At 31.0% G+C, this 11,105-nt stretch overlaps 1 pseudogene; it reads left to right on the forward strand.

Moving 5' to 3' along the window:
- The first annotated feature begins 7,428 nt into the window (after positions 1–7,428).
- Positions 7,429–11,105, forward strand: part of LOC111378265 — a 9,473-nt pseudogene continuing 5,796 nt past the window's right edge.

Below are 11,105 nucleotides of genomic sequence, written 5' to 3' on the forward strand. Positions count from 1 at the left end.
CATTAGCATTACATTAATCAGATTTGTTCATCTTAATCATATGTTAGGTCATAATTAGCCATGCCAACCAAAAGCCAACTACAATTATCTTCTATTTTTCTTATTGATTTGCATTACATTAAGCATACTAGTTCATCTTAATCATATGTTAGGTCATCATCAACCATAACCAAAAACCAACTAAAGTAATATAAACAAAGTAATTAGGACATACTTGATATATTAACTCCACAACGGCGAAGTTAGAAAAAGACGTTTGGATTGGCTGAAATTTAAATTATTTTAAATGAACTCAAAATATAAATGCTCTATTAGAGAGACATACTAAAAATTAAACGAACAAATATGACATATTTCTAATACTTTAAACTTTTAAATATGACATACATAAGTTGAGTTCATGAAGGGAGATAATTTTTATGTTTAATTAAATTACCTTATCTACTATGGTAAAAAAATATATCATTTTTTATTCAAAATGAAGATTTTATCAATCATATTGGTTTGTATTAGCATAATTAGGCTACAAGATCAAATCCGAAGAATTCAGTCAAAATATATGTAATATTATGTAATTAGAAAAACATTCTACAAGTTTAACCTAATAAACACCAGCTCTTCTTTAATACCGGTAATACTTCCGAGATTTTTATTCTAATTCATGAATTTTTGGTGCAATATTGCAACATGTTGTAATTTAGTGACAATGAAATGATAATCAATCCAGTCGTTGATGGTTGAACTTTATTATAAATTTTTTACAACATTTTCTTCAACTCATGCTATGTCCAGAGAGCTAGAGTAATTGTGACATTCGACCATGATAGTTTACTTCTATCATGAAAATAATAGATGCATTCAAAATTACCATTTAAATAATATTTTTTTAAAAATAATTGTTTATTACTTTTTGAAAAATAATTTATAAAATTCGAGTTGTCGGTGGACTTGTTAGAAGAATTCGATGCTCTTTTCCAGATTGTTTAGTGTGTGATTTTGTATCTAATGCAGTAGTAGTAGTACAAAACGTAGCATGTGATGTGCATAAATTCATAGTATTATTGCCATGCCTATATATTGAACAAGATAAGAATAATAAATACCATGATAAAAAGAACAAATATCGTAAAATTAATATTTTTGTATTGATATATCTTAATGATTTAGCCTATGTTCGGCTCATGCTAGAAACTATTTATACATACTCAAACGACTTACTATTTATGTATTTCAAGAAACTTATAAGTAATATCAACTTATTTATGACTGATTTTTTTCCTGTTTACAATTTAAATCATTTATGAATACTTTTCAAAGTATACTTTAACCATTTCTTTACTATTTCCATACTGATTAGTTCCGTTATTCATTAAAAAGGTTTCGTGCAAAGTTTTAATTCAATACATTTTTAACATGTTTGGTAAGTAATATTTTTATTCTATAATTATTTTGATATTTCTTAGTATCATGAATAAGTCATAATTCAATTGGGATGTTATTCATCATTATTTAAGACCATCACTCATCTAAGTGATCGTGGGCCCTTTGATAATGAATTATCTAGATTAGTAATTATCTTATGAATAGCATTAATCCATTCGAAATGATAGAAAAAAAAATGAATAATTCTATTTGTACACCCAAAGGTGTACCGAATTGTTTACCTCCTTCTACATGCATGTGGGGACCTGCGTGAATGAAAAAATTCAAAATGTAGTCCTCACCCCTTATTATGAGTAGTCGGTAAGGAATTACGTAAAAAATTCGGTACATGTAGCATGGTCCATAAAAAAATCCATATACGCAGTAATTGGATTACTTGAAAGTTTAAAACAAGAAGTTTCAAATCTTCTATTTTTAAATAATTTAATTAATTTGTTTGATCAAATAGTAAAGACAAAAAAATTAACCAAAAAATTTAATCATTTAATACATTTTGAATTTATTATTTAGTGCAGAATTATTGTATACATAATCTAAGGCCAACAAAGCTGATATTGATACATTGCCAAATTGTTGGTGTAAAATATGATTCCGCTGGAATTTTGCAATTATTTTGATTCCAATGGTTGTCTATACTCTACCTAATATTTAATTCTTTATTAAGAAAATTATAGTTAGGTTCCCAAAATATAAACCATTCGGTTGTATTTATTTATTTATTTTCTAACACGAGTGTTCTCTCAACTTCATGAACCTGAGAAGGCAAACTCAGGATAGGAGCTACTAGAGCGCAAAGTTCGCTCAGAGCTCGATTGAGAAGTAAAAAAGGAGGTTCGCCAATGTTTTGGATTTGGAAGACATGAGTCTTCATTAGATGGAAATCGTCTATTTTGTTGTTAAGGGGCACATACCGTGTACACGATCAATTGTTTAAAAATAGTTGTAAGACGTCTATATTTTTATTAAAATAATTAAAATTAAAAGAAATAAGAGATAGAAAACTCTATCAATAGCCAAAAAAAATAAAATAACATATCCTAATATCTTAATTTTGCAAACTATTATAAAAAAGTAACTAAAATATTAATAAATTCGTTGAGTAAAAACTTCTACCCTAATCAATTTTGAGTCCAATATTCGACAATGTTACAAGATTCCAGATGAATCCAAGTTCATTAACTACAATGAATAAGGAAAAGCGAAACTTGTTGATTTTACAAGAGTTGAGGAACCTAGGTGATGATAGTAGTAATGAGAATGTAGTAACATTGGATTTGCCATTATAATCTCCTTCTCGTCGAGGATTTTTAAAGGGGGTAGGACAAGTATTGAAAAATCATATTTACAAGGAGAATAATCCATTATATTTAAATTTTTCAAACACGGTTTAAATTAGAAATACATAAAAATAAAATAAATGAATTCAGGCCGGTTTCAGGAATTTGGATGAGAACATGGCAGTGATGAGATTGTGTATTCTTTTGTTTGTTTTTCTCTCTCTCCCTCTCTCTCCATGTTTTTTTTCTCCTGCTGTTCTCAGTCTTAACATATTTCCATAGCAACAAGTGTTGATAGAAGTGAGAAGTAGAGTCATCACTAATATCGTAACTAAATTCCTCCAACCTTGACTTGATTGGGTGTCCAATAGAATCGTTTCTTATTGTTGGAAAAAATGGGTTTAGCAACCAACTTTGACATAAAATTTGAGTGGGCCCAGTTGGTTATTTTGAAAGTTCAAGATTGATTTGTATTCTCATCCGTGAGAACATCGGAATTATATATTTATTTACTAAAAATGATGTTCGGGTGAATGAGAAATTGTAGCTCAAATTGTGTCAATTGAAAGGAGTTTATGTTGTTGGAGGGACCATTTAAAGTTATCCCACATAAGAAAATTATGAAAGCAAATACCACCTTCTATAAAAATGCACTTTGAAATGGTGTGATCATGTGTGACATAGATGCTCTCTCTACGTGCGCGTGCATGGGGGAAAATTGGATTGAAATAAGCTTTTGGAAGTAAAAATTGGCCTCTTAGAAGAGTCTACGTTTTGCTAATTTTTTTCCTCTAACTGATCATTTGAACCATTATATATAAGTTAATGGGATTCATGTTATTGAGCTTATATATATTCAACCCGGTTTCAACTGTTCCACACAAGAAGAAAAAGAAGAGAAAAACCAATACAGCATACAATTTTCTGCATAATTTATAGAACACGATTTTTTGCATATTTTGGTCTGCATACTGCATAGTTACACAGTCACTGATATTGTTCAGACACAAATTCTGTTCGACAAAGTAGTATTTGAGGTGCTCAAATTCTACAGTTCCTCCGTTGTATCTTGGGAAACAGACATCTAAATTAAACCTAAAGTACATACGATAAAGGGGCGAATCTGTTTTAAGGAAACTATGTTTACACAGGCCTCGGTTAAATTTTTTTATTTTGGCTAATTAGTTTATTTGTTCTGTTTTTATTGGAATTGATCTGCTATATTTTGACTAAGTAGACCACTTTGTTTAGTTTATTGCAATTTAATCTGTCATATTTTGGATAGCATTTAGGTTCACTACATATACGGTATATGCAAAATTGGTTTGTGCAAATACAGCAAGTTGTACGGTATGCATAAATTAGGTATGTTGCGTATATGGTATGTGTTAATCCGATATTCATCCACAATCATTTAATCTAACATTTATTTATGTAGTAAGTCGTAACTATAATCCTTAAGACTTTCGAGCAAAGAAATGAAGAATAAAAAAGAAAAGGGAAAGAGTGATGTTATTTACATCCCCAATTTTTATATATAAATCTAGTTCTAAAAAGATAATTATATTATATATTTAACCTTATGTAAATTTACCTATATAGACACATATAAAACTAAATAAAAATATATCTTTCTAAATTCATCCACTCATACTTAATTTCATTAAATCTCTTTTTGAACTTTTTTATGTCATTTTAAAATTTGTGTTTAACTAAAATTCTAATAAGTACAAAAATATCATCTTCCACTAAAATCATAAAATCCTAATGATCATCAAATATCATCTTCAACTGAAATCAAAACAACAATGAAAGAGATACTATTAGAGGATTTTTATTTTAGACTGAAAGATGAAAGTTGTGATTTGATTCTATATTTATTCGATAGCTCATTGAAGAATATGGCATTCAACAACCACAACAAATAATAAAAATCTTATTTCTATGGAAAGATAATCTACTTTAGGTTCTTAAATTAACTCGGGGCATTATGTTCAACCAAGAAGTTGCTTTTTTAGGGTGTTTCAACATAGTCTAAGTATCAGTTGATGGAAATAACATATTCAACATTTGTGATGCACAACAGTAGAACCTTTCTATATTTTTTTGGTAGATCTTCTCATTCAGAGGCAGAGGTAGTGGCAGCCCATATTATTTTCTAAGCAAAGATTTTAGAATTGTGCCCCAGATGTTAGTTCAGTAATCTTCCCCAACCTATATTATTTTCTAAGCAAATATTTTAGAATTGTGGCCCAAATGATGGTATTAGTCCAACTCTAATTTAAATCTTAATCCAAGTCCAATGTTCAATTATTCAAATTGTATTAAAGACACTACAATTATTAATTATTCTTTTCAAGACATTCGTGGTATGTAATATTTTATTGTTAAATTAGATATTCTATTTAATTCATGTTTGACAAAAATTTACTTATAATCATTAAGTAAATTTTATTACAGATAATTTGTATTGATTAGATCTAAAAGTAAATTATTTATTCTAATAGTTGGAGACATTACGTATTTTTCTAAATTACATATGTTTTCATTCATTACTAATTCATATTTATATAAAAAAAAATATTTATTTTGACCATAAAGTATATATTATGATCAAAATAAATAACTTACTAAAAATTTGATATTGACAATAAAAAAGAATAATTGTTAAAACTTTCAGTTGTTTGGAAAAGATTGGTTGTCAAAGTTACTAGAAGAGTACCTATTAAGTAATTTTTTTTTAAATGTTCATTGGTGGATATGTATTTTTGCTTAATTACATCGTGATTTGGTTTGTTTATATATTTTTAATGTAAACATCGATTTTTTATTTGGTAAAATAATACAAAATTTTAGTTGAATGTCTTAATGTGAGATGTCTAAACTTTTTTTTTTTTTTAATTCCATTGAGTGTCGTATACTTTTTATCATGAACGTCACAAAAATAGCTTTCAAAACTCGATTTCTTGTTACGTAAGTTCATTTAAAGTTTTTTAAAATTTCAGCCCACACTAGTATTATTTTCTGGCTCCGTCACTGTTCTCATTCTAGGATTATACTTTATGCAAGTGTACAATAATAAGTCCATTGTAGTCTTAAACAAGGTGGAAGAATCTTTACATTACCTTAAGTTTCCATTGGGATATCAAGTACTAGATTTTCAGAGTTGCACTTATGTATCTGGTTTTACCCTGCTATATATCAGTTGATGATAAAGTGAATTTTATTTGATAATTCATATATCAATTTTGTTTTTATTTCATATATAAATTTTGATTTTTATCGAATACAAAAATGAATATTTGTGAATCAAATATAACGGATCAATTCATATGGCAAATAACACACTTACGGGACATTTAATTTTATTTTAAATACAATACTTTGTCTATAGCATTAATTGTTGAATTGTAAGAAGTTGATGTTATATTTAATGGGGATGGATATAGTGATTTTTTGAAATTTTGAAAATGTAATAAGAATATATTTAGGCTTGTACGGTAGTGATTATGAGAATTATTTTTTGACATTTATAGAGAAAAACGAGTCTCACCTATGAGTGAAGAGTAAAAAATGACAGTTAAAATAGTAAAATAACGGTTAATTTTTTGAGGGTGAAAAATTGCTACTAAACGGGGGCTAAGAGTGAAATAAATATATATATATATTTGTGGATATAAAATGTTTAAATCAATGAATTCAATAAGGACAATATTTGAATGTGATGTGGATGACAATAGTAATTTTTTTAAAATTTTAATATTCTAAAAAGGATAAATATAGAATGAAATGAATATATAAGAATTGTGAATATAAATAGCCGTACAAAAGGAAATTACACTAAAAATAAACTTCTTATTTCATTTCTCTTTCACAATCATACAAACGAATACAATAAAAAAGGTAAAAGAAGAAATATAGAAGAAAAATATTTGGTTGGCGACAGGCTGACAGCTAAAGCATATATGTATATATGGCCTGGACGTTTATCTTTGTCCATGTACATATATTTTCATAGGGTAATTAATACAAAACGTCCCTATCTTTCATGAATTTTGTGGAAAACGTCTCTACCTTTCGTTTTTTGGCGTATTTCATTCATACCTTTACTTTTTCTTGTGAAAAACATCATTTTCATCATTTTTCTCAATAAAAAGTTATAAAAATACTAATATACCCTTCTATTTAAATAAAAAAAAGAAAGAACTAATTGCAATCACAATTCCAATCTTTAAAAAGTTCAAAAGAGGAGGTGGAGGTGGAGAATTTTTTTATTTTTTTATTTGGAACTACGATTGCATTTAGTTTTTAATTTAAATAGAAGGGTATATTAGTCATTGTATAACTTTTTATTGAGAAAAATGATGTTTTGTATAAGAAAAGGTAAAAGTAGGGATGAAATACGTCAAAAAACGAAAGATAGGAACATTTTCCACAAAAATTATGAAAGGTAATAACGTTTTGTACTAATTACCCTATGTTCGTACCTCTCTCAATTTCTCGCCCACCAAGGAGCCGATAAATCATCAAATTTTCAGCCAAAAAGATTGCATTTTTACTTTTACCGAAATGGGTCTTGTAGAAATCCTATCTTTTCTTTTTTATATAAAGGTTATTTGGGATTTTGTGTACTGGGTGACTGGGTCTGTGAGAAATTCAGCTGAACTCAAAAAAAATAAAAATAAAAATCGTCACGCCATCGGTTCTAATGGAGACTACAATGCCTGATACGACACCGAGTTGTGAGGGTTCGCTTCGTTTTGGAGATCTGAGAGGGGTCCAATGGCGCATATTTTTGGGGATTTTACCCTCTTCTCCTTCTGCATCAATCGATGATCTTCGCCGTGCCACTGCCAATTTTCGAAGAAGGTAAATATTTTTAACTCTATTCATTTCAGGCAAATATCTGTATCGTTTTTGTACTTACTTTTTGTTGGAAATGGTGGGTCTATTGGGTCAATTTTGACCACAATTTTAAGTGGGACCCGATGTTCGATGTATCAAGATTAATGTTCAATTAAATTCTACGTTCCGAGTAGATGAGTGTAGAATATTTAATTGTGAAAAACCATTTCAATATGAATGAGAAATTATGGTTGAAAGTTGGATAATAAATAAGAGGATCAATGGGAAAGAATTGGAAAAATGTTCCAATCCCACATAGGTTGCAAACACAACCTTGAACCACTTAATAAGGTTCAAGTTTGGAAATGGGTTTGGGCCCCAAGGGGTACCAATAGTCTTTGAAAGGGGGGAGTCTTAGACAATGTCTAGACTAGTCCAAAGGCCACACGCGCGCGCGCGCCGTCGCCGTCGGCCGGGTCGGGTCGGGTGTGGGTGTGGGCCTGGGTTAAAATTAATTCAATTTTTTTTATTTATTTTCGGTTTAAAAAAAATTGAATTTAATTTTTTCCTCCCTTTGACAGTTTACAAACCGACCCATCAGTTCGAAGAAACTGTGCATTAAGTGGCGTGAGGGAAACTGCCCAAAACCGTCAACTTTCTTCCTCTATTTGAATAGTCCTCATACAACACAAAGTATACACACGATTTCCTGCATACATACATCATACATCTCTTCTTCCTTGCATCAGTCTGCAGAGAGTATTTTCATTCGTTCTGGTTCGTTGTCTTGCAATCGAAGTGATGCTTCTGCAAGTGTGATCGTTGTATCTTGGGAGACGCTTTACCACATACCGTAAGCACCGTGTGACGGGGTAAAAACGTCTTAAGGACAGAGAGCCTAGTTCTCGCCTCGATCATCCTCTTTCCGAATTCTGGACTTCTTTCTTTTCATAATTTTTCGAACATAATATTCTACTTTACTGTTTCTGCAAATCATTTTATGCTTTGCTGTTTTTACAAGTCATTTTCTGCTTTACTGTTTCTACAAATCATTTTCTACTTTACTGTTTTTGCAAATCATTTATGGAAAATCTGTTTCATACAAACCTTTAAAAAATTTTAACCAACAATTTTAAGACGTTTTTCAGTTTTGTATAAACTATTTTTCATAAACTGTACTTGTGTATGTAAAGTTAATATTCTGCAGAATTTTAATTTATAAATTCTGACTGGTTGATCTTCTGTTATGAAAACAGAAATGGCTAACACTGTTGGGACCAATGCAATTCCCCCTGCTGTGACTGTAACGCCAACTGTGGCTACTGTAATGCCGACGATGTCTGGTCCTTCTGGTTCAACTCATGTTCCTCACGGAGAGAAACCTGAAAAATTTAATGGGGTCAATTTTAAGAGATGGCAGCAGAAAATGCTGTTCTATCTCACCACTTTGAACCTGGCAAAGTTTCTCACGTAGGATCCTCCTACTGTTCAACAAGGAGAAAATAATCGAGCTTCGATTATTGCCTTGGATGCATGGAAACATTCTGATTTCCTATGCAAAAAATTATGTACTGAATGGATTGAATGATTCGCTATATGGTGTATATAGCATAATGAAAACTGCAAAAGAACTATGGGAATCTTTAGAGAAAAAATATAAAACTGAAGATGTTGGCTCTAAAAAATTTCTTGTTGGAAAATTTTTGGAATATAAAATGATTGACTCTAAATCTGTTATTTCCCAAGTTCAAGAACTGCAGGTACTCCTTCATGATTTACATGCTGAAAAAAATGACTGTAAGTGAGTCATTCCAAGTAGCAGCAGTAATTGAAAAACTCCCGCCTTCATGAAGAGATTTCAAAAATTACCTCAAACATAAACGTAAGGAAATGAACATGGAGGAGTTGATTGTGCGTTTGAGGATCGAAGAAGATACTAAGAAATCTGAAAGGAGGAACGGGGGACCAAGCATGGAAGCTAAGGCAAACATTGTTGAATCAAGTTCAAAGAAGAACATGAAAAGGAAGTACTCAAACTTTGCTCCGAAGAAAAAAGAAAACCTAAAGAACAAGAAGTTCAAAGGGGACTGCTTCAACTGTGGTAAACCTGGACATCGTGCAATTGACTGTCGCAAGCCTAAAAAGCAAAATGACCGTGCACATGTTGTTGAAACTGAAAATCTGTCTGAAGGTGTTCAAGAAATGCACCTATCTGCTGTAATATCTGAATGTAATAGTGTTGGAAATCCTAGGGAATGGTGGGTGGACACTGGTGCCACTCGCCACATTTGTGCTGAAAAGAATGTGTTTTCTGATTGCAAAAACAACTGTTCATGGGAAATTCCTCAAGTTCAAAGGTTGAAGGACAAGGAAAGGTGACCTTGAAGATGACATCTGGCAAGGAACTCGTCCTCAACAATGTGTTGCATGTGCCAGACATTCGGAAAAATCTTGTTTCTGGTTCTCTCCTTAGCAAGAATGGGTTTAAGTTAGTATTTGTATCTGACAAATTTGTACTAACTAAAAATGGGATGTACGTTGGGAAAGGTTACATGTCCGATGGGATGTTCAAGATGAACGTCCTTACTATTGTACCTAAATTGAACAAGATGAATGAAGCTTCTACTTCTGCGTATATTGTTGATTCTTCTTGTTTATGGCATAAAAGATTAGGACACGCAAACTTTAAATCTGTTCGCAAATTAATGAAGTTAAATTTGCTACCTTCTCTGAGTTTCGATCCTAATCACAAATGTGAAACTTGTGTTGAGGCTAAATTAGCCAAAAGACCATTTCCTTCAGTTGATAGAAATACCTTACCTTTAGAATTAATTCACAGCGATATATGTGATTTGAAATTCGTACAAACTAAAGGTGGGAAAAAGTACTTCATCACTTTCATTGACGATTGCACTCGGTACTGTTATGTTTATCTATTAAAAAGCAAAGACGAGGCTTTGGAAATGTTTAAACATTTTAAGAATGAAGTTGAAAATCAACTTAGCAAAACAATAAAAATTGTTCGAAGTGATAGAGGTGGAGAATATGGAGCGCCGTTTGAAGAATTTTGTTCTCAACAAGGCATCATTCATCAAACAACGGCTCCTTACTCACCTCAATCCAATGGTATTGCGGAACGAAAGAACCGCACACTTAAGGAAATGATGAATAATATGTTGATTAGTTCTGGCCTACCACAGAATTTGTGGGGGGAGGCTATCCTCTCGGCAAATCACATTCTTAATAAAATACCACACAAAGTAAAGGATGAAACACCTTACGAGTTATGGAAAGGTCATAAACCTTCATATAAATACTTGAAAGTGTGGGGGTGTTTAGCAAAGGTAGAAGTGTCAAAACCTAAACAAATAAAAATAGGACCAAAAACTGTAGATTGCATATTTATTGGATATGCTCATAACAGTAGTGCATATCGCTTTCTTGTGCATAAATCCGAGATTACGGATATACATGAAGATACAATAATTGAATCAAGGAATGCAAGTTTCTTTGAAGATGTCTTTCCTCGTAAAGACAAAA

Source organism: Olea europaea, unplaced genomic scaffold (genome assembly GCF_002742605.1).
Source record: "Olea europaea var. sylvestris unplaced genomic scaffold, O_europaea_v1 scaffold1797, whole genome shotgun sequence".
Classification (NCBI taxonomy): domain Eukaryota; kingdom Viridiplantae; phylum Streptophyta; class Magnoliopsida; order Lamiales; family Oleaceae; genus Olea; species Olea europaea.